Source organism: Lutzomyia longipalpis, chromosome 2, assembly GCF_024334085.1.
Source record: "Lutzomyia longipalpis isolate SR_M1_2022 chromosome 2, ASM2433408v1".
Lineage (NCBI taxonomy): Eukaryota > Metazoa > Arthropoda > Insecta > Diptera > Psychodidae > Lutzomyia > Lutzomyia longipalpis.
This window is the reverse complement of record NC_074708.1, coordinates 1,190,177-1,200,493: the sequence shown is the minus strand read 5'-3', so window position 1 is coordinate 1,200,493 and position 10,317 is coordinate 1,190,177. Positions and strand designations below refer to the sequence as shown.

Genomic DNA, 10,317 nt, shown 5'->3' with positions numbered 1-10,317 from the left:
TGGAAAAACAAAAAAAAATGTTCGTTAAAGTCCAAATTTTATTATTTGGGCCAGTAAGAGATTAACGGTTTTGCTGTTCAAAAATAAGAGATTGTCTTTTAGCCAAGTAAGACGGCGCCACCTTCGGAAATGTTCGCGTTTTCTCGCGCTTCTCGCAACTCCGGCACGTCAAAACACGGATTTTCTGGTGGTGCAGCGAAAAAAGTGCAATTTCCACCCACAAAGAGGTGTCGGAAGTGTTTGTATTTTCCGCATTAGTGGACTTTACATGCCCACGAAGGTGTAGGTGGTGAAATTAAACTGATAGAAGGTAATTAAAGCCGCGAAAAGTGCGTGTGTTGTCTCAGTTGTCACCCCCAAAGCGCCCTCCATGGTGATTATTGATTTTGTTTATTGTGAATCTTCAGGCATGTTTTGGGCAATGTCTCCCCAAAATGACTCAGTTTCCCTCCAATGTCCCATCCTGCCCTTGCCTTTAGGTGGTAGAAATACTTTTGGGTACTTTCTGTTCCAATTTTCTCAAGAATTTTGGGTGAAAAAATTGAAAGAAAAAATATCGACTTGCTATGTATGTTTATGTATACAAATATACATAGCGCTGTGGGCAGGATTATCACAAAAAAATTATTTCCGGACAGAAAAAAGCAAAGATTTTCCGAGGAATATAAAAAAAATCATTTAGTTAGTCGTAATTAAAAGAAATCTGCCTTTTTTGAAATTTTGTACAATCTGTGTGTCAGAAAGGTCGAGGCAAAACACTACAGTGGGGTTTCATGTTACGAACTTTATTATAATAAAGGTTTGAGACTCTCAGGCACACGGAAGCGAACGCCGATAAACAGAGATGAAAATACCCCTGCTGGATAACGTTGGATCCATAGTGGTACACTTTGGTTAGATTGTTGGATTGAGAGAAAGAGATGCACGCGTATTCACAAAAAAAGACAATGGTCCTCTTGCATCAAAATACTGAAAGCGGAAGTAACACTAAGATGACTTTCCAATCTGTACACAAATCCAGTTTCACAAATATAACCCTCTGTAATGTGGTCTTTGCTGATGCTGTGATAGGGTGAATGGAAACATTTGCCTATGCTTTGGTAATCAATTACGATCAATGAGGAAAGAAATTACCACAAGCTGTTGTTTTGTTCGGCTTGGGCAATATCGATCTTAAATAATATCAGATAGTGACGATTAAAGAAACCGAGGACCCTTTCACAATAGGCCTTACAGGCTGCAGTGGGATGAAAGCGACTATACACATTTACCTCAAATAAAATCCGAATTCCGAGTTAACCTAGTTTAAGTTTAAAGTTCGGAGTAGATTCTGTTAAAAATCTTTTCTTTTTTTACAAATCTTCAGTTAAAAGATTTTTGGTATTCTGGGAAAAATCTTAAAAGATTTTGACAGTTTGTTCCTGTCTTTAATTGTGGTTTTGAAAGAAAATTTCTGTTTTAAGGCTCTTTAAAGATTTTTTTAACTGTTTTCTGGAACAGCGAATTCTTTGTTTTTCTTTTAACCCTTTAAGGTCCACGATCAATCTAGCGAGTTGATTGAACTAAAAATAATTTTTATGGGTTCCTTTGAGGTCAAATAAGACATTTTTGGCAAAAATTCCCAACTCAAAAATTTTCGGTTTTTCGTCCTTCCTGATCATTTGAGTCCTTGTGGATGTCCTTTTGTGGTCATAAAATAATCAGGGATTAAAGACACAGTCTCGTACTAATTTGGACTCAATATTCATAAAAAAATTTTATAAAATGACATACATTTTCAAAATAAAGCCTGTGGGTCAGCGTATGACCCAATGAACCTTAAAGGGTTAAAGAACGATTTAAAAACCAAAGCTGTGAAAATCTTACAACTTTTATTTTCTTAGAAAAGAAGAGATTTTTATCAGAATCGACCCCTTCTTTGTTTCTCTTCAAATTCATCTTAGAGACGTTACTGCGAAGCACCACTGTAACGTTAATTGCTCACAATCAGTTTATGAAGCCCTACAGCCACACAACACTTATGCCATTTAAGTCTTACATAGTTTCTATCGTCTCTATACCATAAATTCTTTCCCTGGCAGTCATTAAATTATGCAAAATCTCCATCTTTTTAGTGAATTTCCCAATGAATCATTTTTATTTTTAATCAAAGTTAATTTCCATTCTACTCTCTTCTATTTTTAGTAAATCATTTGAAGATGAAAATGAAGTAAATACAAGAGAGGTAAGAGAGAGAAAAAGCACTCAAGTATTTTAAAAAATCATCTCTAAAAAAATACTTTTTTCAATTTTTCTTCATTAGTTCTTGCGAGTCTTGCCAGTTGATGGGAAAATCCCTCAAGGGGACGACTTCTGATTTTTCAAGTAAGTTTTCTTTTATTATTTCCTTTCCCCTTCTTTCAATGATTTCTCATCAAATATGATTCATGTTGGAATGTATGCCTTTGGAGACTTTTTTATAACCAATCATTTTGACCTTTTGTGTCTCGACTAGAGAGTTCACAGGAGGGATGTACTGTTCCCAATGAATTGAGCAAGGATACAATTTATCCTGTGACCCTTTCGACGACTTTTCTCTTTCCTACGTATCCTGTATTGTGTGTATTTGATAAATTTACTCAACTAGGACACAAATATCCTTGATATCCTCTTGGATAGATTGTTCTTGCTAAGTTTTATCCTCCTTTCGATATCCTTGCTGGTTGGTTTTCGAATTATCTCAGAGCAACTGCAAGAAAATAAAACTGTAAGGGCGTCCTGTTTGTCTTTGCTCAATTCTATAGCTGTGGTGAATTTATCAGAGATCCTTTTGGGCGAGTTTGTGAATTTATTTTCAACAAAATGTTAAGAGCGTAAAGGGAAATAAATCTTTTCAGGGGAATTGAGCAATGAGATGAAGAGTAAACAGTCATAAAGAAGGGGATAATAATTCAGTTGAAAATTATTGTCAATAGCTGTGGCAATTTTTTTGAGTAGAGAAGCTCTCTAGAGGGTTTGAGGGAGAGAAGCAATGGGGGGTGGGGGTGGTAACCCTTTTCCTCCTCCAGAGGGCCCCGGATACGGAGGCTTGCTGGGAAAAGTGTCAGAGGGAAATTTGTTCTCGGGAGGACTCTCTTGAGATTTATCTAGTTCGGGTTGACTATTTGGCAGGATGTCGTTAGAAATGTAGAGTTAAATGGAATTTGTTAGAATGCGGTACCGAGGAGGACTCGCTCTGTGTGAGTTGGACAATGATGAGCTCCCATTTTTGGGGGAGTGATGGTGGCTGTACCCTCAATTGCACGATATACATCCTCGTCAGGCTGACTATATGAGGGGGGCTACCCCCCAAAGTGTGCCTCATTCATACTCATGGGATCATGAATGGGGTTAGAGGAGTGTGGGGTGTGTTTGGGTGGCACAGTCCCACAATCTCATCATTTTTCCGAGTCTCTGTTGTTATTTTTCATCAAGAGGGATGATATTAAAAGAAAATAGTCGCTCCAAATTGAGCGCTAATGAAGCCTCAAAATTCCACCGCATTTATATATTTTTTTGTTGTTGTTATACATCCTCCCAGCGAATACAGAAAAAAATAAACATTTTAAAGGGACCTCTCATGTTTCAAAATACCGCTGTGTCCCTCCTAAATTAACTCAAATGTTTAGAGAAGATTGATTTAACAACAACAAAAAAAAGCAAAAAGTCACAAAAAGTTTTGAATTAAATTTTTTGTTGTTGAATTTTTAGTTTTAATATTTCAAACAAAAAGAAATATTAAAACTAAAAAATCATCCAAAAAAATCAATTTAGCAATTGATTTTTTTTTAAATCGCAAAGAAATAAAAACTATTTAACTTTTCACGATAAATTGAATCAATTTTGGGAAAAGAAATATTTTCTTTTGGTAAGAAAATTCAAGTCAGAGTGTGAGGTTAGAAATATTGAATCCTCCAAGGGTTAAAGGAGCTTATTCAAGCATATATTTGGGAAAAATTTGTTTTTTTTAAACGCAAAACCGGTAAATTTCCCAGATTTTTTGTTTAAATAAATTATTCCTTTAGATTTTTTTTTAAATAAAGTAAAATTTTAGTGTTTTTGAACACTTTCTTATAAATGGAGTAAAATATTTCATTTTTACCGTAAAAAGTACGAAAACTGTAGATTATTCAGAGAGCTTCATAATTTTTCTAAGTCAGTCTAAAGGGTCTAAAGCGTAATATTGTGGTGATTACCAATAATATAATTAATAACTATGAAATTTTCTAATGATGAAATAGTAGCCAAATAGCTTCAAAATGACATGAAAATTAAATTTAACAAATAAAACTAGAATAAATTTATTTTGATATTTTTTTATTAAACAATTTAATTAAAAAAAAATAAACGAAAATTTTTGTGAAAATATACAGAAAATTCATAGAGATTTATTGAAAATTTAGTTTAAAAAAAAAAGCCAGCAAAGATTACCCAAAAAATACAAAAATATTCACTTTATATGCCTGTATAAGCTCCTTTTAAATTACAATCACAACACAAGATGAATATAAACCTAAAAAATTACTTTAAAATAATATTTCTCGTACTTGTCTCACATTAAATACATCCTTTTCTCTTGAAATTTAATCACAAATATCATGTCACGTTGTATCTTGTGGGGATGACTTTTGTGGATAGGTACCAAGTAAAAAGCAGAAGAGATTCCCTCGTAAGAGATTCTCTGTAGCTATAGCAAAGAGCTGAAATACGCGCGCGACAAGAAGTATGTCGTGGGGGAATTCAATGTGAGAGAACATTGTGAGTTTTCCTTGATGAAGAACACATTTTCTTATATTTTAGAATTTTCTTCTGCAATCTATGTTGTATATTTGATACACCCACATCTTGTTTGGCGATTTATCTCCTTTCGGTGTGTGTGTGTGTGTGTGTGAAGAAGATGCCTCGGCAAGTCCCGAGGTAGAAAACACATCCAAAGAAGATGCGTCTGATTTGATAGATTTTCAAGCGTTATTTCAAACTCAATGTGATTTTATGAGACCGAAACTTCCACCTTTCGTGATGGATTTTTCTCTCAATGTTGTACGTATGGTATTGCAATGAAAAGGGAGTATGGGGGAGAGAGAGAGAGTGCAAGAACTGTGTAGGATGTGATGCTGGAACATCCTTTCATGTCTTCACAAAAATTTTCCTACACATTTTGCCGGAAATTCTCTCTCTGTCGCAGCACTTGGGGAGAGCTTTTGAGCTTTTTTTCACCACACTGCTGTGTGGCTCCAAGCAACACTCAAGATGATCTCTTTTGGCTGTATTTTGTAGTTTTCTCAAAATCTTTTTATTCAATGTTATCACATTGAAGACTTTTTTTTTTGGGTTTGTATGCTACCTATATATTATACATAACGTACAATTCTGGAGATGGCAGAATTTAATAAAGTTCTCTTTGAGCGAGGATATTCATTAAATTTTCTCAAGAGAGATTTCCATGGAAAAACTCTCGAATATCTTTTTAATGCGCGATATCGTATTTCCGAGTGCCTTGAAATAACGCAAGAAGTTGCTTATTTTGTTGTTGCTTTTTTTAACATCTATAAGAATAATTAATTGCATCAATTTGCTACGTGGTGAGAAAACAAGAAAAAAAAGAAACACGATGCATGACTCTTTAAAGATACAGCTATGAGATAGCTTTAAAGTGTGTGCAATTTTAAAGTATTTAAATCATCAATCTTCTTTAATTTTCACCATCATAAGGGTTTCTCCGGGAAAAACTCTCGTGAATGTTTTTTCTTGAAAAAATTAAAATAATATTTCTCAATGAATTTTAAAATAACTCTCAAACCTCCTGAAAGCTATTTGTACATGCAAATGCCCCTTCGAAAAGGAAGGTGAAATGTGCTTAAAATTTGTGAATTTCTCAAAATATTTTCTACCTTCCGCTGTTGATCCTTCCGCAAAATTTGTTGGGGATTTTCTCTGCTATATAGCACAAGACTGCCCTTTGCCCCATTGATTTCTGCAAGAGAATAGAGGGAAGGATGGGGTTGAATGTGTATAGATTTTTAGCAAACTAACATCACCAATATTGGGTGACTTGGTGCGCGCGTTGGTGGGAAAATTTGCATTTTCAAAAGAGGGCAGTTGTTGGGGGGAGAAAATGCGTGTCTGGCGAAAATGATGCAAAATTTTGACAGAGTGTGGATAGCAACGAGGTTCAATGCAGTCACCTTTTCTCACATGCAACGATGAGTGCGGGGAAGAGGGGGGGGTGTTGGCTGTGTTTGGTTTATTCTATATGAGGCAAGGGTTGAATGTGAGCGGGGGTGTGTAGTAAATGGTTTAATATGCTGTTGCCCATCGAAAGGTCATCAGAATATCATTCAAATTACCAGTGTAGAAGAGATGCTTAGGATGGTGAGAGACAATCTGTTGGCTATACTGGGTGGGTTTTACAACGATATGTTATAATCAGTGATATCGCAACATTAGCAAGACAAGAATTATTTTTAGTTAAATTTAATTTTTTTAATGAATTTTCTTAATAAAAAAAGGTATGAGAAAAAAAGCGAAGAGTCGCTGTTAAGTATGAAGAAGTAGCAGTTTCTTAGCTTGAAACATACACACACCTACACATATAAAAGTTCATATAATTCAGTTTTTTTGTAGGGATAAAAAAAAAGTTATTTTTTGGCCTAAATTACATTAAAAATTCAGAAAAGTGAGATTTTTTAATATTATTAAAAAAAACGTCAAATGTTAGACAAGAATTATCAAATAATAGTCATGAGAACGACAAAATATTAGAAATTATTTAAAATGTAAGAATAAACGTTAAACCCGTTAAACTATTATAAAATGAACGACAAACGACAGAATAGGCAATGAACGTTAGAAAACCGATCAAAATGTTAAATAAGGAATATCAAACGTTGAAAAATTACGTGAAACATAAGAATAAACGTTAAAGATCAGAACAAACGTGAAGTATTATAAAAAGAAATTAAAATGTTTTTCAAAGAACGAAAATAATTAGAATTTGCGTAAAATATAATAATAGACTCTAAAATATCTCAAAAAGAATGTCAAACGCCAGAATAAGCGATGAACGTTAGAAAAGCAACGTCAATCTTAAGATGAAAACCTTAAATATTAGACAAGGAATGTAAAACTTAAAAATAAACATCTAGCTTATAAATAAACGTAAAATGTTAGAAAAGGAACGTCAAAAATTAGACTAAACGTCAATTATTGCAAGAAACAAACACCAAACGTTAGGAAAGAAATGTCAATCTTTGTAATTTGCACAAACCAATTGACAAAATTTGCTTATTTGTTAAAGATTTTTTTTCTTAATCCATTTTGAATAAAAATCCATCTTGAATGTCTTCCAAATTAAATAATTAATTATTTTCATACCACACACACATACACATACTCAATGTCTTGATATTTGATGGTGTCACTGGATGTTTTGTGAGAGAGGTTTCTGCATAGTAGATGGGTCAATGCAGGTCAGTAGCAATTTCTCCGATATCCATGGGACACCATGCATCCCATCCTTGACAATATTGATGAAATCACACACACACACACACACGGCTGTCGGACAAATTTGCATATCCATATGTCAAAGGAGAACCACAAAAGGTGGCATTATGTATGTATATTTCATGAATATCCATATATACAATGTACAAAACATACTACATATACATATATAGTACCTATATAATATGTAGTTTGATGGTGCAACGTATGCAAGAATGGCATTGGGGTGTTTTGGCGTTCGGTAAACAGTGAAAGCGTTGAAATGTTTGTGTATTTCTATTCATTATATGAGACCCAATATGACATTCTCTCCGGTGTTGATAATAATGCGGCACAGGCAGGCAGGCGTGTTATATAATGTGCCCACTCAGCTGAACAGATATTGGGCATGATATTAGTATTTCAGAGTCTATTTCCCACATACATACATATAGAGGAGTGAAAATGATTAGGATGCGAATAGAGGAGTAGGATGAGGAGGTATTTGGGTGGGGGGTAGGTATAGGTTGGGATGCCTGTCCCATCGTATTAAATGCACCCCGTGAGCAATGAAAGATGATTGTATGATACGCAATTGCACCAATAATTGCATGGGAAGATTACATAAAGTCAATCAATTAATTAGTTATGATAATTGATTCAGCTAATGTAAATTGCATCCCGTTTCATTAATTACATTTTAGTGTATGTGTGTGTGTGTGGGGGGGGGTGGGAGTGGGGGTTACGGGGGTGGTTGATACACCCGGAAAATTCTATCTGTTGATCATTGCAAATGTGCTACATACATGCATTCCCACCCCATCTACACAGCAACGCCCTCTCCTCCCCAAAAACCTCACATTCATCCATTCTTTCCACAAAATGGACCATTTTGCCTACTGTCATGTTCTACATTGCATGACTAATATGCTATGCGATGTTAGCCCTTGTTGATGTTTCAATGGATGAAAATGCTGATGTATGTGTTGATGATGAAAGTAAAATTTTGATGAGAATTTTTGGGTGGAAAATTCACAGCAATGCGTTGGCGTGTGAAGTGTGGGAGTAAATTAAATTTCCAAAAATTATTCACTTGAATATTCTTAAAGCAACGCATACACACATTATAAATTATGTGATTTTAATTGAAGGGTAGAGAGGGAGATGTTGTGCATATACGTAGAAATCCCTTTGAATTCTACATAATTTCCCTTCAAGTCTCATGAAAAAATTAAGGGTTGCAAAGCTTCTCGGCAAAATGCATTCCATTTCCCGTATAATTCTGAAATTTCACAAAGAGAAGGTTTTATTTTTTTGCCTTCTAACCCAGTGACAAATTGTCTCATAATTCTGCTGAGAAAAAAAATTATATGACCTCTTTCACAAATATTTTAAGGAGGTAAAGGTTAAGTGGAAATAAAAGAGGAAATCATAAAAGTTTTTTTTTACATCCGCATGCTCTCTCTCTATGCTAAATTCCCAGCAAGTTTTTTTGGGGAGAGAACATTTTTTTCTCTCTCTCATGTTTGATGACGGGTTGATGAATGTTTTGCAAGAGAAGGAGTGAGGTAACAAATCCTCAAGTCAATAGGGTGAAGAAGAAAAGTGAATTGTATATATATCGAAAAGGGGCTCACAATGTCGTCACACTTTGTGTGATTTGGAAACCCTTTGTGGGATTCATTTAATGGTATATCATACACCGGAGCTTTTGAATAAATCGGAGATTGGGTGGGTTATGTATAGGTAAAGTGTGAGAGAGAGGAAATGAATTAAGGGTGTAGCATTCACACTTTCTATCTATTGTAAGATATATAGTTGAGGGTAGTATAATTTTATTTTGAATCGTGAGAGCTATTAAAAGCAAAGTTGTGTTATCACTAGTACATAGTTATATGTTGCACATTCATTCATGAAATATTCCTCTGGTTTTTGGCAGGGGCGGGGGGGGGGGGGGACGAAGAGGTGGCAAAATTTCTCACACAGAAGGGTTACACAAGTTTTCTCTTCAGGGTGTTGCTATATATAGGTATCTTCCTACCTATACTGCTCAATGAAAAAGGAGAATAGGAGAGGAAGGAAATTTAAATTTTCATCGAATTATATACGACAATGAGATTGAGATTGAGAAATATGAATATCCTCAATTGAACACTTTGTTGGAACAATGTTGGCAGTTTTTTTTTCCTTTGCTTTATGTTCGCAATTTCACAGTAGTTTAACCTTTAGAGTGAAAGAGGGTAAAGTGGAGGTTATAGGCCAAAGAGGGTCCTCTGTCCAAAATAAAAAAGAAATGAATTAAATTAACTTATCAATCTCCCATGTGTTGAGTGTGTTAGTTTTATGCTGCAAGTACACAAATAACGGAAAATGTTAATAATTTATGAATCTCTAGTGGAAGCCCAGGACAAGGATGTTTCTGATGTGTCTCAGGTGACAAATTACCCTACCCGTTCACGTTTGCTGCTGGTGTGTACACACCATATATGTAATGTACATTGCATATATGTATATTTGGATATGAGGATACCGTGGGGTTTTGAGGGGGGGAGGGAAGGATATTTATATGTGTGTTGGGAGGTAAAAAGCGCAGTCGCTATGCTAAAATGCAAATAAACTGTGACAGATTTGTAAAAAAATATTAATGCTGGTGTGTGCTTCCTTTCCAAAAGATTTTTCGGCGGAAAACACATATCTAACGTTGCACTATATGCCTTTGCTCCCCGCTTCCACCCTCACCCTCTGCTCACCTCTTCCATGTGGTGTAGTAAAATATGATAAACGTGATAATTAGCAAGATAACTCCTATATGCA

The 10,317-nt window shown here is 34.9% G+C and overlaps 1 protein-coding gene across 5 annotated transcripts in view; it reads left to right on the top strand.

The window, feature by feature from the left end:
- The first annotated feature begins 133 nt into the window (after positions 1 to 133).
- Positions 134 to 10,317, top strand: part of LOC129788381 (tyrosine-protein phosphatase Lar) — a 138,745-nt gene continuing 128,561 nt past the window's right edge. For 3 of the 5 annotated variants that reach the window (XM_055824362.1, XM_055824364.1, XM_055824357.1), the window contains exons 1-3: positions 134 to 310; positions 2,185 to 2,224; positions 2,303 to 2,364. The gene's annotated coding sequence lies outside the window, so the exon portion shown is untranslated. Of the gene's footprint in view, positions 374 to 2,184; positions 2,225 to 2,302; positions 2,365 to 10,317 lie in introns of all 5 variants that reach the window. The other 2 variants (XM_055824358.1, XM_055824359.1) reach the window with 2 other exon arrangements.